Below are 26,203 nucleotides of genomic sequence, written 5' to 3' on the forward strand. Positions count from 1 at the left end.
CACCAGACACCATGCCGTCAAAAGCTTGAAGGATTGTGCTCAGTGGCAGATCTGTCTTTTCGTCTGTTTGATGATAGACTTGAGTCTGCACAAATTTTTGCCACAATAAACCTTGCAAGACTGTGTGTGAGCTAAGTTAGCAGGAGATAACTTTATTTTTGCTGATTAATGTCTGCATTTACTAGGTCTATGAGAACTTCTACCCTGCACTTCCAATAGACATGCATCACTCAGGGTAGCTTCCAACAATTAAAATCACAGCATCAATGAAAATACAGTGGAGGCAGGAAGAATAGATAAAAGCATTATCTGCTTGGTGTGGAAAAGGCTGTCTTTACTGGTTGCAAGGGAAATACTGAGGTGTGTCATGTTGGTCCCCAGAGCATAGTACAATTTCCTGGACCAGTTTGTGCTGCCAAGTATGTGGCAAGTACTGTATTATAGTACAAAACCTGTATCAGTTAAACAGACTTTGGGCTAAGAAGGTATGCTCTGCTTTCTCTTTTCCTTTAATAGGTTAGGTTAAAAAAAAATCCTTCCAGTAGCACCTTAGAGACCAACTAAGTTTGTTCTTGGTATAAGCCTTCATGTGCATGCACACTTCTTCAGATACACTGAAACAGAAGTCACCAGACCCTTACAGTTGTCAACAGGTTTTCCACACCTATCAGCCAATCACCCATTCCCACCACCCTTCTGAGTAATACCCCTCCCCACTCTCTCACTATATATACGGGTCTGGTGACTTCTGTTTAAGTGTATCTGAAGAAGTGTGCATGCACACGAAAGCTCATACCAAGAACAAACTTAGTTGGTCTCTAAGGTGCTACTGGAAGGATTTTATTTATTTATTTTATTTTGACGATAAGGTTGGTTAGGCTGAGAGAGGGAGACTGCACCAAGGCCACCTAATGAATGCCATAGTTGAATTGGAGATTTGAACATGGAGCTCTACTGTCCGTTACCACCTGTAGCAGGTGTAAAGGAATCTTTGGCCCTCTGGTGTTGCTCAACAACAAATCCCAGGATCTCTAGCCATTGGTCATACTTGGTGGACTGGGGATCCTGCAAGTTTTAGTCTAGCACCATCTGGATAGCCAATGGTTCCCCATACCTGATTAACAGGCTTGATGCTAAAATGGCCCGTGTCACCTGCCATCATGCATACCTGTTCTGCTGTACTTTAGGAGAAGTGCAATTTTCTGACCTTATCCTGTACTCTGTCTTTGTGCATCAAAGAGCCAAGAGTCTTTGCTGGTCAACAGCCCTACATTGAATTGTATCCCCCTGGTTCAGTTTAAGAAACATTGTTGAGCGATCCACTTTAATGAATTCTATAGAACTGAAATTGTATACTGGTATTTGGTCACTGACTCACTTGGTCTCTGCCTCTGCTGAATGTACCTGCTTCCAATGTAAGTTGTTGCAGTGACTCTGGAAAATGTAGTTGTGCCTGTTATAAATGTAGTAGGACCCCTGAATAGATGAGTCTGCCAATAGGGATAGCAGCTGGATGCCATGGGACCAAATCTAGCCCTCTGAATTCCAGTACCTGAAACCCTAGTTGCCAACCCATCATGAAGAAATATATTCTCTGGCTCTGTCAGTAGACACTTCACTACCATAGTGTGTGTTTGGGGGGGGGGGAGGGTGAACGGTTTGGCCGACCATCCCCTCCTCAAAGATGAACTAGACGTTGATAGGTGACTTAGGGTATGGCGTTAAGCAGAGTGGCAGGATCCTTGCTGAAGGGTGCTGGGGCCACATTTTAAATTATTCCACCACAAAACCCTATTATCCCACCTTCTCTACTACCTCAGATGTTCTTATATGTATTACCAAAATTTACACACTGTCTGTTGAGTCATTCCTCATTATACTACCTTGAATATTTTTTTTCTAGAAATGCACAATAATAATGGAGTATTTCTAATGAGAAAATAGCACATGTTTATATTAGGTATGTATTGAAATAAGTATATATTTTCTGTAAATTTTGGTTACTGTATTTGCAGTAGATTGGCATCAGTTTCTGAGTTCTACTTTTTGGCCGTTTCTGCCTTGAGAAACCTGTTTTATGCTGCATTATCAGAATATGCCTTCCTGATGTACTTTCCCATGTCTTGGGGACTGATAATTACAAACTTCTGAAATATTTTCATTCCCTGTTTGCTCTTTGATATAAACATTTCTTTTTATTTTGCTGCGCATGTAGTAATTTTAGGGATAAAACTAAACCTTCATATCTGTTGTCTGTGGGAACTTTTTAGAGTACTGCTATTAAAGGACTAAGTGGGTTCATGTGGTTGAAGTTTGTCTTGATTGGTTAGAATTAAACACATTCTTTTAAATCAAACAAACGTTCTTTTCTAGCAACATAGTCTCCTTTGATTGTTGGTTCTGTCACTGGATTTAATGACCAGATGGACGAGTTGAAGCTTGTGGGAATTTAGAGCCTGAATAGGGCTTTCTCTTTAAATGGGATGATGACTTCATTTAGGGATTTAATGTTGGTAGTGTGCAAGGTTGAAAAATTGTTTTCAACTCTTGGCAGGCCGAAGCTGAAGATCTGTACAAGAGTACAGGTATAATAAACTACACCTGTGTCAAAAATACCATTATTAATGCACTGTTCTTCCAAGTGCTGGGTTGCAGCATCGCCTGAAGTTTGATGTGGAATCATCACTGCTGTTTCCTTTTCAAAGAGAGGGTATTTGTATTATAATTCAGTCACAAAGGTGTGCCTCTGTATCGCCTTGCAGCACTAACATATGATACTAGAGTATCATAATCACCTTAGCTGAGACTCTTGTGTGTCCTCCACGATGGGATACAGTAGGGGGTTATTCCACTAAATGTTGCAGAATTTCATGTGGTGGTTCAGAGGAAGGGTACTGATGCATGACAACTTGTAGACAGTTTGCAACCTGATTTAACTGTAAGAGAGAGACTCTGCAGAAGATACAGTGGTCACTGACAGTCCTGGGGCAGGGAGAAGAAAAATGGAAACACAGTCACATGTGTGAGGATTCAGATCCTATGTTGTGGGTAGGGTTACAAGTGTGTCTCAGGTCTTGAAGTCTGCTGCCTGAAAATAGTGTATTGGTTGCAGAGCTGAGCAGCAGTACTGTACAAAATCTCATGCACACACAAAAACTATGAATTTCAGTTTCGGTTTTCTCAAGCAATATATTGGAACGAGATATAAACACCCTAGAGAAGAGAAGACACTTTCCACATGCAGCAAGGTGTCTTTGGTTGGATACTGAAAGAGCAAATGGCCTTTTTGTTGTTTCTGTTTCTGCTATAGATGTGCTCCAAAGGCATGTCAAGGAATGTAGTATTATTTGCTAAAATATTCAGTTCAATTTTGATGCACTAATTGTGTTGAGTAGACCCTTGTCCATGAAAGTTTATGCTGCAAGCATATTTGTTGGTTTGTTTTTTCTGTGAGAGACTAACATGGTTACCCCTCTGCAAATACGTACGGTACCTGATTATGATGCCAAATTAACCCAGGAGTAATGAGTTTGTCTTGAAATGGCCACATGCTGCTAGTGAACGTCAAATGGTTAACCAGGATTTAAACTGGCATGATATGTGTTAGGCCTACACCAGGGGTCTGCAACCTTTAAGACAAAAAGAGCCACTTGGACCCGTTTCCGAAGGAAAAAAAAATCTGGGAGCCGCAAAACCATTGTGACCCACACCTCCCCATTCAAAATCCCCTCCCTCTCTGGGAACGCAAAAGTGTCTGTATTCTCCTGCTCTGGGGCTACAAAAGCAGCACAGCAAACGCTCCGCCCCGCCCCATGTCCCTTCCTGTCAAGCTGTTTCCACTGCACAGCAGCAGCTTCCCCGCCCCCCCCAATCTCCTCCCCACCCCCGCAGCCTGGAAAGGGCAGTGGCTGAAGGAAGGAAAGGGTCATAGGGTGATGAGGGGGTGGCAGGAGGTGGGGGGGGTTGTAAGACAAAGCCGGAGCATCGCTAGCCAGGATGGGGGGCTGCAGGAACCCGAAGTGTCGCCACTCAAAGTGTTGGAAGTTTCATCAAGACAAAGGCGGGTGGCAATAGCAAGCACTTTGCTTGATTTAAAGGAGGAGTCCACGGAAGGCAGGCAGGCAAGACAGGCACGAGCCCGGCTCAGCCCTTGGAAAGGCTGCGGGGCTCGCACGCCTGCCTTCCTTGGGCTCCTCCTTTAAAGCAAGCACAGAGGAGCCCACGAAAGGCAGGCAGGCAGGCAGGACAGGCGCAAGCTCAGCTCAGCCCTTGGAAAAGCTGCGGCGTGTCACCGCCTCCACAGGCTACAGCCAGCAGTAGCCAAAGCAGCAGCAGCTCCGGGATGAGGCGCGGCCGGGGGCGTGCACAGTGCATGGTGGGGCCGACTCGCCGAGCGGGGCTGCCACCTGCCGGACTCGCCCTTTCCTGGGCGGGGGCCACTGGACGCTGCGGGCGCGCCAATTCCGCCACGCCACGCCCAGCAGAGGCAGCGCCATCGCCGCTGTGCACAGGAGCGCGCCCGCCGAAGTGGAACCAGTGGCAGGGAAACAGGCGCCGCTTCCTCGACCATTTTTAAAAAGAGGGCTTCCCCCCTCGCCCTCGCCCGCCACCCGTCACCCCTGGCCCAGCCCGCAGCTGCCTACCTCGTCGTCGCCTCGACGCAGCAGCCAGCAGCAGCTCCACGCCAGCAGCAGCAGCAGCAGCCACACCTCCTATACAGGCGCCAAGGAGGGAAATTGCTGCTGTCTGCTGCTGCGCCTGCGCTGGCAGAAACGAGGCACGACGCATGAGCAGAGCAGCACAGCAGCAGTGCCCTCAGCCTCCGGAGCCGTGGCAAAGGTGTAAAAGAGCCACATGCGGCTCCGGAGCCGCGGGTTGCCGACCCCTAGCCTACATATTCCCCATTGGCAATTTGAAAATGTCAGTTTTCATGCTCATTTTAATAGTATCATAATGGGATAAAATACTCTTATTTAATAAACAGCACACTTGGATTTCCAAATCTAAAAATGAGTAAATGTGTTCACTCACTAGAATTCCCCTTTGTGCCCCCCAAAGCATTGAGACAGCTATGAAGCTCATGTAACTTTTATTTTATTTACTTATAATTGCATTTGTTGCCCACCTTTCCTCCAAGGAGCTCAAGGTGGCACATACAGTTCCCCCCCCTTTCCACATTTTATCCTCACAACAACCCTGTGAGGTAGGTTTGGCTGAGTGACTGACTGTCCCAGGGTTAGCAAGAACTTTAAAGACAAAGGCATGTTTTTTTTTAAATAATCTGTGTTTGCATTGCATTCTAAACATTTTCCTTTTATTAAATTAGAACAGTTCTGACTGTAAAATACTAATGTCTGCAACCGCATGTCTGGACAAAACGTAAAAGTGTGCATTTCCCTAGCCTTTTGTTTCGTGCAATCCAATTCAAGCACTGAATTATTTTTCTGCGTATGTAGTTTCAGTATACAACACTTGCTAAATATTGCTAGTCTGTGTGAACTGATTTTTCCTTTCTTAATGAAACCCTGAACTGAGAGGCACAATCAATTGTCCCTTTTGTATTCATGCTTTGTGGGGAGGAGGTGGGGTGGATTGACAGGAGCTCTCTTTAAATGAGCTTCATTTGGATTGGCTTAACTCAAGTAATCATGACGCTGTGCTGTGTTTCGGTAACCACCCTCAACAGAGCGTCCTGTTAAGAGGAGGCATGTTTTCACCTTGAGTAGAAACTCTTGGTTGATGCTTATGAGTGTTGCCTTGTTTTGCAGTTCTCTCGGGAGTTTTATCTGGAGCTTGCTCTGTAAGTTGTAGAACAGTTCACTTTGCTTGAGATCTCTGCTCCTGAGGTGTGAATATGATAGGGTATCTATTTTAGACATAAGGAATGCATTTGTGACTAGCAAGGCAGAGTTACTTGAAGAATTAACTTTGCTTCTCTTTGAAACAGCTTCAAAGCATTGAGTAAGTTTTTAATGGTGTTTTTCCCCTCTTGATGAACTTTTTAAAAAATCGTACACCTATGACAGTTTTCTGATTCATGATGGGATGGAATCTCCCCTTTGTAAAAACTACTTTATAACATCTACTAGCAAGAAATAAATTGAGCTGAAAGGAGGCAGATATGATCTTCTGTTTTGAATGGTTGAAAACTACCTTAACCTCAAGCATCACTGTCTTATTATTGGAAGTAAACTTTACTCTAGCAGAATACAAATATGTGTACAGTAGTATGTATCTGAAATATATAGTCTATAGTATGTATAGTAAATTCGTTTGTATAGTAAATGAAATGGGTTTTATTCAGGGGAGATTGTTTTTACTGCCAGGTTTTTCCTAATAAATGATCGTGTTTCTGTAGGTAACAGACGCCAGCATGAGTTTTTGAAATGCAACATACCAGTGCTTGTCGCGCGAGATGGCTTGCAATTAAGCAAGCTATATAAGGATGTGTAGGGAAAGTTGGAATTGGTTGGTGAAGTAACCCTTTTATATACCGTATATACCCGAGTATAAGCCGACCCGAATATAAACCGAGGCACCTAATTTTCCTACAAAAACCTGGGAAAGCTTATTGACTCGAGTATAAGCCGGTTCACCTTTGCCGCTGTGGAGGAGGAGGAGGAACGAGCAGCCCGAAAGCAGCCCTTCTTCTTCCTTTGCCAAGTTTGCATTTATGCAAGCAGTTCAGGAATGGAACAAACTGCCTGGGGAGAGTAAAGAACCGCCGTTCTTGTACACTTAAGGAGTGGTTGACTGGGGAGAGCGGGTGGCGGCACGAGCAGAGAGAAAGGGCTTCTTTCTCGCCACCCCCACCGCGTGCCTCACTCGAGTATAAGCCGAGGGCAGCTTTTTCAGCACAAAAAATGTGCTGAAAAACTAGGCTTATACTCAAGTATATATGGTAACTGATATTTATTAGGCATTATTTCCTTCCTGGAGTATAAATCTTTCATCCTCCTTGGTCTTATTGCAAGCTTTGTGCATGTAATTTTAGAACCATGTAGGGATGTAATTTGCCTAGAACTATTTTAATTATCCTGCCTGCCATAACAGGGTCTGTTAAATTTTAAATACTTCTATGACTTTAACCTCTGGGAGGGAAAAAGCCATGTTATCCAACTTGTCTGTGCTTGGCATTACAAGCCAGATTTGATAGTTAATTCTACAATACTTAATAAAATATGCTATGTAAGAGGGGTGTGTGTGTATGTGTGTATACACCCCCCCAAACAAACAAAAAGAATTGCTTGCAGGTTGCTGTGAAATAATCTGTTGTTGTAAACTAAACCCCCAAACCCATGTTATTATCAATTAGAAACAAGCTTTGTCTTTATGGCTCAATTTGATTGCTTTATAGGAAACTATATGGTTGCGGTTAGTAGTACAGTACAATCCTGCTGGGCTTCCTTTTTTGAAGGGGTGTGTGTGTGTGTACAAATTTTGTAACATTTGCCTCTGCTTTTAAGCAGCAAAAATGTTTTTCCATTGGTTTCTACATACAGTGGTGCCTCGCAAGACGAAATAAATTCGTTCTGCGAGTACTGTTGTATAGCGAAAATTTCGTCTTGTGAAGCACCAACGGGGGAAGAGCAGTTTGGGGGGGGGGGAATCGGGAATTTTTTCGTCTTGCGAGGCAAGCCCATTCAAAAATTCGTCTTGCAAGACAGCCTTCCGCTAGCGAATGCCTTTCGTCTAGCGAGTTTTTCGTCTAGCGAGGCATTCGTCTAGCGGGGCACCACTGTACCAATTTTTAGATGGATTCCCATGGGTAGGGTGAGGTCCATATTAAGGAAAACTAATATTTGCTGGTTGGCTTTCCTTGTTCCTTTATCACTAGTCCATAATAAATGCCCAAGTGATCTGATTCCCCTTAGGTTTACATGGGGTAAAGTTCAGAGTTCTTTCAGGGCAAGTGCCTTCTGACCTATATTGTACGGGTTGAGTTGCATCTGAGTCTTTCTTAAATGCTGGCAAAGTACTGGCAGTAATTAATCTGCCACATGTAAACAAGCTCCGTAAGTCAGCAGGGTTTGCCCTGGATTCTATCACAGAGGAAATTTAAGGATAACCCATTAGAATTCCATTTAAAGTTCCTTATTTCCGTTTGTGTACACTATTCTGCTGTTGGCTGGGAATAAATTGCAGTTTCCTTGGAGTTTGAAATTGGCTCTGCAAGTGTCCTGCTTGACCCCTCACCTTTGTTTTATGTGATAGCCTTCCCCTTGGATATACTATTTGGCTGGTTAGAAGGGTATAAAGTGTTTTTACAAGCCACTACTACAAATCTGCTTTTGGGGATTGGGTATTTCACTGTATAATAAAGGGCCTACTCTTCTTGGCTTCTGTTTGTAAAATCATCAAGGCTTGGCACCTGCTTGATATTTTCTGATTTTGGAGATTATTATTTATTTGAGTAGTGTTTTAAGTAGAGCGCTTTGCAAAATATTGGCTTAGTCTCTACCCAAATATTTCTAATCTAACACAAACAGAAAGCAAACAGATTAGTTTGAACGGTATACAGAGCAAGCAGTTGCTAATTGATGGAAACTCATCCTTCCTTTAGTTCGGTAAATCTGCAAACTGGGGGCTGTTAAATCTGGTCTAGGAGGTGGGATGGAATGATGGCACCAGCCCAAGACTACCCTTTTGATTGACCTGCATAGCAATATATTGGCTGAAAAAAAGCTGCGAAGAATTTCTATAAAACCAAATTAAATTTTCTATTTCATAAACTCTATCGAGGAACCCTGTTATTCAGTAGACAAAGAGATTTTGAGTCCTGTCAGTAATACCACTTGTGCCTTTGTATGAGTGTGAAAAATAGTCCCCCTGAAAAAGATTTCACACAGTCTTTCAAATAATTTATGTAGTGTTTTAATGAAGTCGAGAAATTTGGGACATTTATTGTAGTTTACTCTCAAGCCTTCTTTCTTTTGTGAAGGTAAGCCTGGAACAACAACAACAGCAACAACAACAACAACAACATTTTATAGCACGATCATGGTGCATTTTTAAGTAACAAGAGAGATCCCTGGAGTGAAAAGCTTTCAATAAGAAATTTGAAGTGATAGATAACATTTGGAATCGGGTGGAGGAGAGGGTAAATGTGCTGAAGATAACGTGGGCACTTAGAATGGGTTTGAAAGAAGACAGAAGGCATCATTTAGAAATTCAAGAAAGCTATTCTAGCCAAAAGGGGCAACAAGAGAGAAACTAGGCATCTAAGGATGTTTGGAGACCTTCAGATGGCTGAGGGTGGTGGAGGTGGAGGAGAAAAGGAAATTGCTTCGGGATGGGGGAAAATGATTTTTAGTTATTGTAATAAATCAGAGTCAAAGACCAGGATACAAGAGCAAAGAGAATGGGATTAGGGGCATAGCTATGGAGATTTTTGAAGCCAAGAATGAGGAATTTATGCTGGGTTTGGCGCAGACATGGACCTGCTGAAAGTGCATCATGTGATCAGAACAATGAGTGAGCTAAATGGTTTTGGTGGCAAAGTTCTGGATAGAAGTGAAGAGGCTGAAGTATGACAGTGGAAGACAAGATGAGAAGTTAATAGTGTGAGAACTATAGTTTTTGTCGACAAAGAGAAAGGGATTTATTTTTGCGTTGTTGTAAAGCGGTAAGTGACATGTCATGCTGCTGAGCTGAATGTGAATGCCAAAGGAGAGGGATGATAGTGGATAGTGATGTTATTGATGGTTTAGAAAATATATGAGGAGTGGAGATCTTGGGAGGAAAGATGATGGAGGTTAATTCTCAACCCTCACTGTGTTTGACACCGTGATTAAATATTAAGCAGAAATATCAGACAGGTAGGCGGAGTTCTGAGATAGAGGAGGGAGTTCTTATGTGGAGGTAGGTGTCATAAGGACATAGGCCTGGAGTGCTTATTTCAGACTAATTCCCACCTGGACAACTTTCCAGGAGCCACATGGCAATGGTGGTTGGCACCAAAGCCAAAAAGAGTAAATTTTAGCATTGTACCATAGGTTAATCTCTATCCACCATCCGGGCAACCAAGAAACACTGTCAAAGTTCAAGGACACATTTTAGCCAGGCAAAAACACTTAAGGGGTGTGCGAAGCAGGGCTGGTGAGGGATGTAGCCTGGGGAGAATGGGTGTGGTTGAGAAAGGGGAGTGGCCTATGGAGAGTCCTGAGGGTCTGACGGAGAGTGTGGAGGGTCACATTTGCTCCCTCCCACCTGAGGTTCCCCACCCCTGATATAGTTGATATTGAAAGTTTTGGTATGTGATGAGGTCACCAAGGGAGAGTATATGCGGAACTCACAACAGACCATGATGGAGAGGGTGAAAGCAAAGGAAGAGCTTCCCTTCCCTGCGGAAAAGTTGAATGAGCAATTGCGTCAACAGGAAGAGAAGCAGCTGAGGGAGTCATGGAAACCTAGGGCATGAAGTGAGTCATGCAGGGGAGAATCATCAGTTGTTCCATAGGCCACAGAGATAGTTGCCAGTGAGGAGATCATCAGTGAAGGGCTGATCTACTGGTATGCTGAGGGCAGAAGTCACATGTTATGAGGTCAAGAGAAGCTGTGGTAGAGTGAGTTGACAGTAGGTGTAAGTGACACATCCCAGGAGTTTAGAGATAAAGAACACAAGAGAAGTTGAGTAGTAGCTGCAGAGGCAGGTTCGGTCAAGGGGGTGCCCTTTTTGGAGAGGGTGGAAAGTGTTAGTGTGTCTAAATGCAGAAGGGAAGGAATGTGCTGATGAGATGGGGGGAGGCAGAGAAAAGTGGTATTTTTTTTTATTTTATTAAATTTATGCATCCAAAAAACTCAGGTCAGTTCACAGTGTATTTGATTGAGGAGGTATAATGGGAGGAGGTAGATAGAATCAAAGGAGAAGATGACAGTGGAATAGTGAACTGGATGGGAGGAAAGAGAAAATGATTCAGGGAGGTGTGGACTTCAAGGAAAGAGAGTTAGAAAGGGGGTTATTTTGTTTTTATTAGGCAAACCCTTCAATGTGGAGGAAGGGCATGAAGGAGGGTTGCTAGTAGGACTTCAAAGGATGGAAGAGGTGCTGGAGATTCATAGAGTTGGTCTGGATCATAGCAGTATTCTTGATGAGTCATATGGCAAGCAGAAAGGAGAGGATGACTTTTGCAGTGGACAAAACTGCTCAGCTGTTTGATTCTCTCCCAGAGACATTCAGCTGAATGAGAGCAGGAACACTGGACCTGAAGAGAGGCAAGAGGGCTGAGGATCAGAGGCGTGAATACTTCCTTAGTGGAGAAGTACAAATGAGCCAAGAGAGGGGAACAGGCACAAGTTGGGTGAGTGAGTGAAAATGGCAGATTCTGAGGAGCAGAGAGAAGAGAGCGAGGACTAGATCTGAGAGGGCTCTGAAATAATAGACTGCATGCTGGGGGAAAAGGAAGGATGGAAATGTGGTTTGGGAAGAGACTGTACAGTGTTAAGGGTGCTGTGGTCAGACCGAGAATTCCACAGCTGAGGGATAGACTGAGAACTGTTCTTGGTGATGACAAAGTAGCATTTTTAATGTTAATACACCCCAGAAAGAGGCTGTATGTGGAAACTCAAATGCTTTGGTTTTGACGTGTTGTGGCTTAAGTGGCTGACCATAAACTCAAATGTTAGAAAACCTCATAGAAGTGAAAAAATATGTCTACTTATCACAGTGCTGGCATCTGTTACAGTAATGCAAACACCAGATATTGTTTGCGAAGTACATGCTGATTAGCTGCAAAGCCTCACCTTGTGTTTCAGTAAATTTATTTGTGTAGAATATTTTGCCTCTTCTGAATTTTGGGTTGCCTTTGTTTTTAATATAATTCCTGGAGGTCTCTCTCCCCCCCATAGTTGCCAAATTGTATGTCAAGTTGTGGCAATCATAACTGTCAAGCACAGAATAATTTTGGCTTTTATGTTTTTGATTTAAAAAGTGAAATAAAATTTGATTTTTAGCAGGGTCTTATTATATTATTGCCTTTTTGAAAGCACTCATGGTACTTCCTAAAACTACTGCAACAATATAAACTATCTAACCATTTGGTCGTTAGGTGAATAGTCACATACTGTATTAGATACTGTCCCCTCTCGGGAGCTATAGCTGTAAGCTATGAATGGATAGCAGTTTTCAGTGAAACTGTAAGCACACACTTTTGTGATGAAGATGATAATTTGTTCCGTAAGCTTTTCCATTAACTCCAGGAGAGTGTGCTCTGTGACACGGAAGTGAATTGTGTATGATCCAGCACTTTGTGTGGATGCAAGGCACTATCAGTGGTGTAAACTTACGCCGACAATTGCATTTATATCTCACCTTTTTCTTCAAGGAGTAAATGGTTCACCTCAGTTAATCCCTACAGTGACCCTGTGAGGTAGATTAAGAGGCTGTGACTGGCTCCAGGTCACCCAGTGAACTTCATGACTGAGTAGGGATTTGAACCCTGATTTACCAGGTCCTAGTCCAATACTCTTTGCAACACAACACTGCCTTTCTAGAGTCCTTTTGCTATGAGGCAGCTAGATAAATTAATTAAGTAGGTAAATAAATATGGAGCAAGTCAAATGTCACTTAGAGAAGAATCAAAAATATTTTCATTGAAGCTTAAATTTGTTTTATTCTGGTTTGTTTTATTTGATGTTTAATGTGTTGTAAACCACTTTGAGGTTTTTTTTCTTTAAAATATAAATTGGCATAGAAAGGAAATCAACAACAATAGTAAAATCCACTTGAGAAAAATAGGCACCTAGACTTTTTTTTGGTGACCATAACCCAGATTTACAGTGCCATTTGGTGATTAGCTTATATATCTGAGTTTCTAACACTGAATGTGTACCTCCACAGGAATCCTTGGGCCACCTCAAACCATACATTCACACCCCCAAGATAGTGTGTGTGCTTATGTTTGTAATTAATGGCGTGGGCCCATTTACTTGTCAGCCTTTTGCACTCAAAAGAAAGTATTGGGTTGGTCTTAAATTGATGCCATCTCATCCTGGATGTATGATTTGTGATAGGCCCAGGTTTACTGTGACTATGTGAGGTTCACACCTCAGTTCCTAATTCTTTTTGACATACTAGAGCTATGCAGTATTTTGCTCCCAAAGCATTGGAGCAGGCACAATTCATTCCTATCTCTCGGAGGTGAGGGTATGTACTTCACTCCATAGGGCGCACCAGACCATAGGGCGCACCTCGTTTTTAGAGGAGGAAACCCAGAAAAAAAATATTTTTCTGGTTTTCCTCCTCTAAAAGCCCTGTTTTTTTTAGGATCAGCTAAAAGTTTTGAAGCTTTTTTTTGCAAAGGGAAAAGCCCTGGTTTTTTTGAGGATCAACTAAAAGTTTTGCAGCTTTTTTTTTGCAAAGGGGGAAAAGCAAAGCTCCTTTTGCAAAGAGGGAAAAGCAAAGAGGGAAAGCTCTGTTTTTATGGGGTTCAACTCACATTTCTGCAGCTTCTAAAGGAAAGGGAGCCTTTTCTACAGTTTCCAGACAGATAATCTAATCAGCCAGTCACATGTAGCTGGGGAAACAAACAACCTCCCTCTGCAGCACATTCAACAAAGGAGGGCGGGGCTGAAAGGGAGCCGGGGACTCTTATCTCTCTCCCGATCTCTTGCTGATCAGCTGCTGAGCGGGTCCTTTCAACACCCCCTTTTCTCTTTGTAAAATAAAAAGCATGATCCTCTTTTGGCCCCTGGGCAATTCGGCTCCAGGGACCACCATTCGCTCCATAAGAAGCACAGATATTTCCCCTTACTTTTCAGGAGGAAAAAAGTGTGTCTTATGGAGCGAAAAATATGGTAATTGGGTGGCTTAATGATTATTTTGGGGTGCACAATTCCTTTCTACATATTTTAACTATTATTGATATAGTATAATATATTAGTTAGCATTATTGAAACATACCATAAATTTGACATATGTTGTATGGATGTAGGTGCCATGGTTCATGAGAGCAGTTCTGTAGGTCAGCAGCTATTTTGGAAAATGGCTCTCACAGACTTTTGCCAACCTGCAGATGATGCAGGAAAAGAAGCGAAAAGGAACCAAACTTGTAAGTTTTATTCCTTTAGGTTCGTAATAATTGACCTGAAATAATTAACTTGAAATAATTGGTACACTTTGACCTGAAAACTCTTAAGACACTAGTAGCTGAGGAAGAATACCAAAACAAGGCCTTGTCCTGGCGTTGTCATCTCATTTGTATTACAAACTTCAAGGAATAAAGCTTACAAGAGACTTGAATAATTTATATCTATCAAATCGTTATTTTGGCCTGAGACCTTGATGTCCTTTTCACTTCTTTTCCTGTATTATTCTACCAAGAACTCCAATTTCTTCAACCTGCAGATGATGTCATCTCAATTGTTTTCATTGCAAACGATGTCTGCTGTTCCCTCTAAGTAGATATTGCTGTCAGTAATGATTTTCCTATAGAATTCAATTACAAGGACAACAGGAACACAGCAAAGTGTTTCACTTGAACTACCTTGAACCAGTTTCATTTGGCCTCTTCAGATTTGCTTACGATTTGATCTTGTTGGTGACTTTATCTCTGTCATACATCTCTTAATTCATTCTGGTCTGAATCCTTGAATAGTTCCTCGTCTTGTGGATGATAGAAAAGCTGATGTTCAAGGACAGGAGCATTGTGCTCTCAATTTATAAACTATGAACCCAGCAGTGAAATTTAGACTATGTAGCAATATTGTAGGTAAGGAAAGGTTGTGCTCTTGTGGGTTGAGAGAAATGGGAGAGATTGCAAGTTGTAAAGAAGAGCTGTATCAGTAGATAACTTGCATAAATTGCAGGTGTCCCTATCAATGCAACTACAGGAAAAATATTAGTCATTGAATCAAAGTACCGTGTTTCTCCTAAAATAAGACATGGCCATAAAATAAGCCATAGCAAGATTTCTATGCATTTGCGAAATATAAGCCGTTCCCCGAAAATAAGCCATACCCCGAAAATAAGCCATAGTGACGCGGCACCTCCCATTAAAACAGCCTGGAGAGGCGTGGCTATACAGCGTACCGCTGCAACGCGGTTAAAATAAGACATCCCCTGAAAATAAGCCATACTGTGTTTTGTTGAGGAAAAAAAAAATATAAGACAGTGTCTTATTTTATGAGAAACACGGTATTTTGTAATAGAGTATACCTAAGGGCACTCCAGATTCCCTTAAAAGATATTGAGAAGTTAATGCTGTTAGAGCAGTATGTGGTTATAAATATGCTACTTGTTGGGAACTCACTTAGCCTCTGGACTAACCCAACACATATCTTCTAAAATTAAGCAAGCAGGATGATACCATTGCAGGTTGAGAAATTTGTAATTGAGTAGTTATCTGCAGTTTGTTGTAAGCAATTTCAGTTCTTGGTAGGAATTCTCTAAATATATCTTACTCAGGATTATTAAAGGTAGATCTTATGTAATGTAAGGTAAATGACCATTTGTACTATGATTTTCTGACCTCAGAGCAAAAACTTCCTTTTTGTGCCACCATGACACAGGTTTTATTGGGTTGCTCTGAAGTGTGTTTACCTCTTATATTAATCAGAGGATACATTTAAATTGTTGCTTAGCACTCATTATACCTTTGATCTCTTTTTTTTCTTCATTACATTACATGGTTCATCTTAAATTGTGACCCATATTGGAATTGAGCAAGTGGATTTGGGGTTATGGAAATGGGTCTTACTGTGGATGCTTCCCTAGAAGATGGGGTTGTTTACTGTACAGGCAGCTTACTCACTGGGAAATAGAAAAAGAATGTGCTCTGTTCATCAGTGTTCTGGAATTGAGAGCAGTAAATAATGCAAAAACGTACAGTTAACTGCAGGCAATTCTACCAGCAGATTATTACAGTAGATCAAAGTGAATACTATACACCACAGTGCAGGGAAGTGATAGCGATTGATTGACGTATGTATCACCCTGAGGGAAGTGACTATGTGACATCTGGTTGACCCATTCCGGTTCTTTTTTGTTAAGTCATCCTGGGGTGAAGTCTGTGCATTAGGAAGGATGTTTCTTCAGTGCTTGTTTGTGCAACAGTGTTGTAATTTAACAAGCCAGTTAAACCTTCCTTTGGCATGGCTAAATCCTGTAGTTTGATCTGAATCCCAAGTACATTCTGTAGACATAAGAATTCTAGAATATAACCACCCTGGAGTAGTGGTTAGGCAACATTAGGGCTAGGATGTGGGGGATCAAGGTTCAAATCCACACTTGGCAATGAGCCCCTCTCTGTGTCCATCCTTACCCAAGCATCCATTGTGCCTACTGACTGTGTTTCTTTACTATCTCTCCATTGGGGTGAACATATGTCTCCTGCACTTGTATTACTGAGTAAAGATCAGCTGACTACTTAGCAAATCTTCTAACACTCTGGGTAACTTTGTCCCCAGCAGCTGAATGCATGACAGACATGAAAGAAACAGTGAAAAGTCTCAGTCTTACGACTGTTGCTACTCACACCAAGGTATCCTGCGCCATTCAGTAGGAATGCATCGCTGTATCAATAATATGCTTCAGTAATTATGACTGCCCATATAGCCAGTGTTAGCAACTGAGATATGAAAGGTAGGAGCCAAATGGCACCTTAAACCTAGGTTATGGGCGCAACAACGGAATGTGTAGGCGCGCTTTTTTAATAACAAAAATACAAAGCTGAAAATGAATGAACTGCAGCTAAAATATTATGCAGCTAAAAACATTTTTTTACATGGTCTAGTCCTTCCCCTGCCCACTCCCCTAATATTCTCAAGAGGCCCTCTTCTCCATTCTTCTGATAGTAGCTGGAAGTGGGGAGGCAGAAAAAGGTCCTCCTTTCCTTCCACTCTGCAGTTTTAATTTGAAATCTCAGGCGCAGTACTGCGCCCATAGCTCAGAAATTGCTCGCGCTAATGGAATTCCCCATCGCAAAATGCACCTAGAAAATGGGGTTTTCGAACACTGCGTATAGCATCTAATATATCTGCCAAGTTTCACCATGAGGCACAACACTTAGCTTATGTGTACAAAACAGCACAGAAATAGGGTAAGGAGGCAGTTTGTGAAGTAAAGGTAAAACAGAACACTTCTCATCTTATGCAGTAGTCTGAGTGTTGTATTCAGAAGGCGGTAGCATGAATTTTAATGACTACTCTCTCCATCTTTTCTACTTAAAAATACTAGAAACATTGTGTACCTTGATGTACAAATGGTGTTCCTCTGTTGCAGCTTAGAAGCTGCTCAGAATTCGTTGTGAACATATGAAGATGTCTTTTTCTCAGTCCAGCTAGCTTAGTACTGTTCATTGGGTGACAGTGGTGTTCCAGGACAAGAGATGATGATGATGATGATGATGATTATTATTATTATTAAATTTTGATGGCGCTGTGGTCTAAACCACTGAGCCTCTTGAGCTTGCTGATCAGAAGGTTGGCGGTTCGAATCCCCGCGACAAGGTGAGCTCCCGTTGCTCAGCCCCAGCTCCTGCCAACCTAGCAGTTCGAAAGCATGCCAGTGCAAGTGGATAAATAGGTACTGCTGTGACGGGAAGGTGAACGGCGTTACCATGCGCTCTGGCACTTGTCACGGTTTAGTCATGCTGGCCACATGACCTGTAAAACTGTCTGTGGACAAACACCAGCTCCCTCGGCCTGAAAGCGAGATGAGCGCTGCAACCCCATAGTTGCCTTTGACTGGACTTAACCGCCCAGGGGTCCTTTATCTTTTTACCTTTACCTTTTACTGCCCTTCATTTGAGGATCACAGGGCGGCTTACAGTATATGAACACAAAATTATACAACATAATAACAAACAAAACAATAATGTCCCCACAGTTTAAAAGGCCATAGATTGTTTAATTAGCCAAAGGCCTGGGAGAAAAGCAATGTTTTTGCCTGGTGCCTAAATATCTGTAATGTAGGCTCCAGGCGAGCCTCCCTGGGGAGAGTACATTCCACAAAAAGAGAGCCACTGCAGAAAAGAGACGTACTTGTGTTGCTGCCCTTCAGACCTCTCATGGATACACAAAGAAGGACCTCAGATGATTACCACAGGGTCTGGGACAGTTCATATGGGGAAAGGCAGTCCTTGAGGTAGTGTGGCTCTGAGCTGTTCCAGGCTTTATAGGTCACAACCAGCATATTGAATTGGGCCTGGAAACTAATTGGCAGTCAGTGTTGTCAGGCCAAGATTAGTGTTATGTGTTCAAACCACCTTGCCCCAATGAGCAAACTGGCTGCTTAATTCTGCATCAGCTGAAGTTTCCAAACTTTCAGAGGCAGCCGTCCACATATAACATGTTGCAACAGTGCATTAATGTCTGTTTCAGTGCTGCTACCTTAGATACCAGGAATTTTAAATAGGAGATTTCTGCATCACCACCATCAAGCTTTCTTAGTTGCTTTACATAAGCATCTCAGAGCAATTTACAAATATAGTAAAATATGCAGTGCCACTCATGGCAAGCAAAGGAAAAAGCAGAGCACAGTAATCAAATCATAAAACAATCATTCCAGCCCCTAACATAGGCCTTACCATAGCAGATGGCCAAAGTTAGATAGAGAGATGGAAAGATATCACCAACTGCTTCAAAGAGAAGTTTAACACTTGAAAATATTGGTGCCAAGTGAACTTCCCCGGGGAGACCATTCTGTGGATGGAGGCTGGTTCCTCATGATCACCCTACAGACAACTACCTGCCCCTCATTCTGACTTCAGGACATGGGCAGGCTCATATAAGGGCCGGGCAGGTATTGTGGTCCTGAGTCATCTAAGGCTTTATAGGTGAAGACTACCACATTGAATTAGGCTGGGAAACAAACTGGCAGTCCAGAGCAGGTGTTACATATTTGGACTGTGCTATCCCAGTTAATAATCTGACCGCCAAATTTTGCACCAACTGCAGTTTCTGAACCATATTAAAAGGCAGACATATATGTAACATTGCAGTAATCCAGCTATGAGGTTACTTGGTCATAGAGCTCTGAAGCCAGGCTATGCCCATCCATATTGGACCACCAACTGAAGCTGGTGGAAGGTGCTCCATGCCGTTTAGACCACTTACCGGTATGCCTCCATTGGCAGTGATGGATCAAAGGGTATATCTGTGCATCTGATCTTTCATGGGTAAATGCGACCCTAAAGTAGGCGAATACCACCTGTCCAGATCAAGGAACTGTTCTCTAACCATCTGTCTTGTCTGGATTGAGCCTCAGTTTTTGGCTGTCATCCAGTTCATTGCCACAACCAGCTCTGCTACACCTGCTGAAGATTAAAATGGAGTTGTTTGTCACCAGCTTACTGATGACAACACACTCAAAATGTCTGGATGATCTCACTCAGCAGTTTCATGTATATTTAAATAGCATAGGGGATAAGACTTGAACCCTGTGGAACGCCATACTGAAAGCTCCATGTTGTTGTTGTTGTTCAGTCGTTCAGTTTTTGGCTGTCATCCAGTTCATCCAGTCCGACTTTTCGTGACCCCATGCACCAGAGCATGCCAGGCACCCCTATCTTCCACTGCCTCCTGCAGTTTGGCCAAACTCATGCCAGTCGCTTCGAGAACACCTTTACAGCATTGGACTTTCCTTTCGCTTCCAGGCATATCTGCAACTGAGCAACCTTTCGGCTTTGGCCCAGCTGCTTCATCAGCTCCGAATCTACTTGTACTTGTCCTCCGCTCTTCCTCAGTAGCATGTTGGACGCCTTCCGACCTGAGCAGCTCATCTTCCAGCGTCATAACTTTTATATGCCTGTTGTCTTTGTCCACGGAGTTTTCTTGGCAGGGATACTGCAGTGGCTTGCCAGTTCCTTCTCCAGGTGGATCACATTTAGTCTAAACTCTCCGCTATGACCTGTCCATCTTGGGTGGCCCTGCATAGCATAGCTCATAGCTTCCTTGAGTAATTCAAGCCCCTTCGCCACAACAGGGCAGTGATCCATGAAGGAGGAAGGCTCCTGGTCTTATGGAAGGCTCCATAAGACCAGGCAAAAATCACCCAGGATCACCTTCTGAAGCTGGCTGCCCAAGTAGGAGCAGTGCAACCACTGCCCCGTCTCTTTCCTGGCAAAGGTGGTCTCAGTGCTATAGCTTGAACCCTAGTTGAAATGGATCTGGGTGAATAAAAATCAATGATTTAAAAAAAAATAAATCTGATTTTTTGTTATTTAAACCAGATTTTTAAAAAACAAAATGCTTTTGGAGGAAAAATCTTTCTTAAGTTAGTTTTCTATTTAAGTTACTGTACTTTCCCGTGCATAACACTCCCCCATGTATACCGTATTTTTCGCTCCATAGGACGCACCGGACCATAGGGCGCACCTCATTTTTAGAGGAGGAAACAAGAAAAAAACTATTTTTCTGGTTTTCCTCCTCTAAAAGCCCTGTTTTGTTTTGTTTGTTTTGTTTTTGAGGATCAGCTAAAAGTTTTGCAGCTTTTTTGCAAAGGCAAAAGGCCTTTTTTGAGGATCAGCTAAAAGTTTTGCAGCTTTTTTTGCAAAGGGAAAAGGCCTTTTTTGAGGATCAGCTAAAAGTTTTGCAGCTTTTTTGCAAAGGGAAAAGCCCTGGTTGTTGTTTTTTGAGGATCAGCTAAAGGTTTTGCAGCACATTCAACAAAGAAGGGTGGGGCTGAAAGGGAGCCGGGACTCTTATCTCTCTCCCAATCTCTTGCTGCTCAGCTGCTGAGCGGGGTCCTTTCAACACTCCCTTTTCTCTTTGTAAAATAAAAAGCACAATCTGCTTTTGGCCCCTGGGCAATTCAGATCCAGGGACCACCATTCGCTCCATAAGAAGCACAGATATTTCCCCTTACTTTTCAGGAGGAAAAAGTGCGTCTTATGGAGCGAAAAATATGGTAAGTTGCCTCCTATTTTGGGGCACTCAAAATTAAGAAGCGGGGGCGGGATTGCCCAGAGTTGTTGAGCTTTTTTTTGGGGGGGGGGAATCACTCACCCTCCTGGCCAACACTGCCAGTAGCACACATCACAGAAGCCGCCAATAGCCACAACAACAGCCAATCGACAGCAGCCCTTGCCGCGCCACCAATCAGACGAACAATCACCACTGACAATCTCCTACTAGCTAAGTGTGAAGCAGTAAAAATGAAAGTGCAGCCTTGTGAGGAGAATACTCCACAATTGTTGGGATCTTTGCATAATAATTGTGCAAGTCTGTTGCATGTCTGTGCAACTCGGACTTGAGACAAGTGCTGAAGGCACTTCAGGCCTGGCAACCTCTTCCCAATCCCACTGGGTTCCAATAAGTGCACTAACTAACACTTAACTGTACAGAATAGGCACCTGAATGTAGAAGCAAATCCAAAGGGGTGGTGGTGGAAATAGTAACTGGGATCTGTGAGTCTTTGCCAGTCAACTAAAAAGAGTTCACTGGTTCCAGGCCCTTCTTCCCAGTTGTAAATATTAAGATTATACCAATAAAAATGAGTCTTTCTGTAAAAAAAATGATTTAAATCAAGTCTTACTGACTAGTGATTTAAATCAAATCCACCCAGAAATGGATCCAGAAATTTGGCATGTGCTCCAATAGCCCATCCCCTTCATAACTGGAGGCTAGACTGGTAGGGACAAGGAACAGGGCATTTCCATTGATGGTGCTTTTCTTTAGATGACCCTCACCAAGGAAGCTTAGGAGGTCATCTTTCCCCTTACTTTACAGTTATGGTGAGGTATAATTCAGTTTTAATAGAAGTGGGGGATGGTTTTTGTACTTGGTTCATTTTTTAAATTGGGGTTTTCATGGTAACTGCATTTTTGTAAGCTGCTGTGGCACCCCATAGGCCATTTTGGCAGGGCATAAATGCAAAAATATGCTTGCTGGTGCTTTGTGACTAGCATCTGGGGCTAGTACCGGTTGTATTGCTCTGTCTGCCTGGTTTACGGCAATAGTGTTGGCCCCAAGGGATATGGGGTAGGTATAGTGGTGGGTCTTGCATCCCTCATTTTTCCACGTGGAACCCTGTACACTCACAATGGTGGTTTCTTCCCTGGAATTGTGGACTCTTCTTCGTCTCTCCCACACACAATGCTGTCTTATCTGTCCTCTTCTGCTATGCCTTGCATCTGGGTTGTTGGTGCCCCTTGTCTAAACACGGTGAAACTGTGTTATAGTGATGTGATGCTGCTTCATGCTTGCTGATTGAACGTAGCACAGCAGCTACCTATATTGCATGAGCAGAAAGAGGCTTACTTGCATAAACAGAAGGAGGCCTAGCTTGTTCACGTGCCACATTGCTAACATAATCCTATTCCCTGCATCGGAAAAAAACTATTGTGCGAACAGCATTGCATATTTCTGCAAAGCTGTGTTCCACTAACTTGCTGTTTAGAGGTACCTCAAACTTTGGATATAACTTTTGCTTCAGTATTTGGATTTCTTCCTTATTTGCTGGAACCTTGGGTGTAATGTGTAGAAAAACAAGAAGAATAAGCTCTACTTGCTCACTTTTGTCACACCAGATTCTAACCCAAGTTAAAAATACACACAGCTTTCAGATGCTGGGGCTTTGCTGAAGCTCCAAAAGAAAGGATCAACTCCTGAGAAGAATGCTAGGAGGAGGGAAGCCGGGTAAGGGGGAAAGGGTGGGGAATGAAGGTTCTCTAGAACCTGTTTCTTCCTCTGCCCACATACCAAACTTTCTTCAAGGCTGGTTGCTTTTAGGGAATCATTAGGTGCTGAAGCATGTAAAACTCTATTTCTCTCTCTTTGATTGCTGGGTTCAGCAAAGAATGTGAACAGTTGGGAAATGATGTTCTTGTCATATCTTCCATGACTTACTGCAAGACATCATATGGAGGCCTGGCGTGGAAATGTCTCTGAGAGGTTGAAGTGGTACAGAGTATGGTGGTCAGGTTGTTAACCCATACCCACAATAGTGAGTATATCTCCTATGGACTTAAAATATTTTCACTGATGTCTAGCTTGTTTTCAGGGTTTGACCTGTTACCTGATCCCACACCATTTATTGTAAGAACTGCTTTTTAAAAAACAACAACAAGAAGCTGCCTGTTAGGTACAATATTAATTGGAGAGCTTCCTCTGATCGTCCTCTGCTTTGCAAATTAGGCAGGTTGCTACCAAAGAGAAGGACCCTTTCTGTGCCTTCCACATGAATTTGGAGCATCTGTCTTTTAGGTGACAGGGAAAGTCCTTCATGCTTGGCCAAGCTTCTGGTAAGCTGCTAGTTTTTATTGCTGCTTTGACTGTTGCTACCTTGGTTTTACATCTTGAGCCATATGCTTTTTCCTGACAGCTCATATGTCTTTAGCACTGATTTGAATGCTGTTTAAGGCGATATTATGAATTTTGTGAGCTGTCCGAAATCCTGTAGCAGTATATATAGAAAAGGGGTAATTAAAAGAAGAAGACATAAGTATGAGAAAGTGCCTTGACCCAAGATTTATGTGAACTTTTGTGGCACGCAACACTTTGTGACCTTCTAGATTGAATTAATTCTTTGAAGAAGGGTATGTCCTTTTGCTTTGTTAAGGCCATGGTACTAATCTTTGTTTCTGATGCATTTATTTTTCTTCCTTATGGGGTTTCAAACTTTTGCCATGTTCTTTCTTTAAAAGAAACTCTAGTTTCGCTCAGTTACAGCAGAAGCCCTAAAATACGCTCCAACTTTGCAGTTGGCAAGGAAAGGGATTGTCACACTGTGGACTAACTGGACCTGAGAGAGATTGCGGCCAGGGGCCCCTTTTCTCTGAAAATAAAATAAATGAGCACAAGGATTTGGCACAGTGTTAAATAGTTCACTTACTTATTTATGAGATTCTTATCCCTCCCTTCACGTTAAGGTCCCAGGGGCAGTTTACAACAATATAATCAAACAATTAGAATGGTGCATACAATTATAAAAACAATTAAACCAATTCCAAGTGAAAAGTAGCACAGTATAGGTTAAATCAGTGTTTTTCAACCTTTTTTGGGCAAAGGCACACTTGTTTCATGAAAAAAATCACGAGGCACACCACCATTAGAAAATGTTAACAAAATTAACTCTGTGCCTATATTGACTATATATAATGTAATTCTCTTGAATTTTTCAATTTTTCCCACGGCACACCAGGCAACATCTCGCGGCACACTAGTGTGCCATGGAACAGTGGTTGAAAAACACTGGGTTAAATAACACAGCAGAGGTTGCCTCCACGAAAAATGCTGTTAAAGATCAGGGGATAAAGGGTTGCATTTCCATCATATGGTGGAAGCTAGACAACAAGCTTAAAGATTTTAGTACCCCTTCACTAGGGCATTACGTTCCATGTGAAACAACCCATCAAGAAGAACATAATGCAATATGTGTGGCTTATATGAGTTCTTTCTGCTCTTTGCTGTGACAATGTGTAAATATGAGCTTGTTACAAATGTCTAGCTTGCTGAGTTCACCTCATCCAGGACAGTCGGTTCTCCCATATTTGAAGTATATATTGGCTGCTGATATAAGCCCGGGCTGGACAATAGCTTAGCCATCCAGCTTCAGCTCCAAAAATTGATTGGCAGTCTCTCTTCATTGTTAAATTCGGTATGATTTTTAAGGAAAACCCTTGGTACTTGGAGAAGGGTGCAAAAGAAGGTGGCAGGCACAGCGTCACGTCAGCCAGCCATCCCAAGACAGTATCTTGTGCCTGCCTTGTCATACTGAAGGTGTGTACCACCTCATTGGGCACCCTTTACATGAGCCTTTCTCAGCCTTGGGTTTCTAGATGCTGTTGGACTACAACCCCCATCATTCCTAGCCAGCAGGGCCAGTGGGTCAGGGATGATGGGAGTCGTAGTTCAAGAACATCTGGGGATCCAGGGTTGAGAATGGCTGCTTTACACTTAACAGTATTTTTAACAATGGTAACAGGGGAGCCTGACCATAATGCCATAGCATAGTATCTCTGAAGCAGGCATATTTGTTTTTTCCGCCAGCAAGTACTGCGATTAAGATACTGCTCTGCCATATTCTTATTTCGTTCTTGGTTAATCTTTGCCAATGGATTCAGTTGGCTGCTCCTGTGGCAGAGCAACATCCTGTCCTTTCCCTTGCACACTATACTGCAGGGTCAGTTCACCAGGCCTTTTCAGGACAGCAGCATCTGTCATCAGCTTTCTTTGCTTTTCTAAGGCTTGCCGCTGGGACTCTGTTTCAGTTCTCTTTTGTCACTGGACAGGCTGACACTATTTCCACTGAATGAGGACAAAACCTAGATGGAAGCTTTATCCTTACTACCGGGGTGGAGATACACACACACACACACACACACACACAAAACTTATTATTTTTTGCAATTTTAGTGATGCCAGGTGTCAGTCTTTAAAAGTAACTGGAATGTCAATATAGTATAAACATGCTTCATTTTATACTTAATTCTTAAAGCTTAATTTATGACTCTGTCAAACATGCCTCTATCATTCAATGCGTGAGTGAGAGAAGCATTTATTTTATTTTAAAGCATTGATCATTAGGAACATAGGTAGTTGAGTGTGAGCATGCAAACTAGCAGGGTGAACTGCCTGCCTGGCTGGCATGAAGATTGCGCATGTTGCCCGTCGCCAAGTTAGCAAGGGAGATTGTGCTGGGGCAAAGTCAGAACTTGGGGGCACGTTCACACCAATGCTAAGGGTAAATGTAGTTGCGAGTTCCTAGAAGCCAAATTTAGGTTCCCAGGTAGAATACTGAAAGCCAGAACCTCCAAAGTATGCATAGATGAGACAGTGGTGCTGGGAGGAGGGGTTTGGATTTATGAGTAACTAGGGAACATTCTGGGGCAAGACAGGCCTGTACAAAAGGGATAGGCTCCACTTGAACTGGGCTAGGAGCAGACTGTTGGCATTTAAAATAAAAAAACGTGGCATAGCAACGTTTAAACTGATTTGCAGCAAAAGGCAATGGGACCTGAGGGATGAAGATGATAAATGGGTGAATATTTAAATGGGGTGGCAGCAAACTCAGCACTGTGAGTGCCGGGGCACAGGACAGCAATTCAGAGAAGCCAAAGCGCCGCAAATCAAAATGCAAGCGCCAAAGACACTTCAAGAGAGAGACTCTGTGCAAGTGTTTATATGCTAATGCTAGAAGCTCCCAAGCCAAGATGGGTGAACTGTAGTGCTTGGTTTTAAAAGGTGGCATTGATATAGGTAGTTGGTATTACAGAAGCCTGGTGGAGCACAGAGAACCAGTGGGAGACGGTGATCTCTGGATGTA

General features: G+C 42.7%; 1 protein-coding gene across 1 annotated transcript in view; it reads left to right on the top strand.

Moving 5' to 3' along the window:
• The first annotated feature begins 5,861 nt into the window (after positions 1–5,861).
• SLC20A2 (solute carrier family 20 member 2) overlaps positions 5,862–26,203 on the top strand; it is a 63,932-nt gene continuing 43,590 nt past the window's right edge. The window contains 1 exon segment of the mRNA XM_033170491.1: positions 5,862–5,961. The gene's annotated coding sequence lies outside the window, so the exon portion shown is untranslated.

This window comes from Lacerta agilis, chromosome 14 (assembly GCF_009819535.1).
Source record: "Lacerta agilis isolate rLacAgi1 chromosome 14, rLacAgi1.pri, whole genome shotgun sequence".
NCBI classification, from domain to species: Eukaryota; Metazoa; Chordata; class Lepidosauria; order Squamata; family Lacertidae; genus Lacerta; species Lacerta agilis.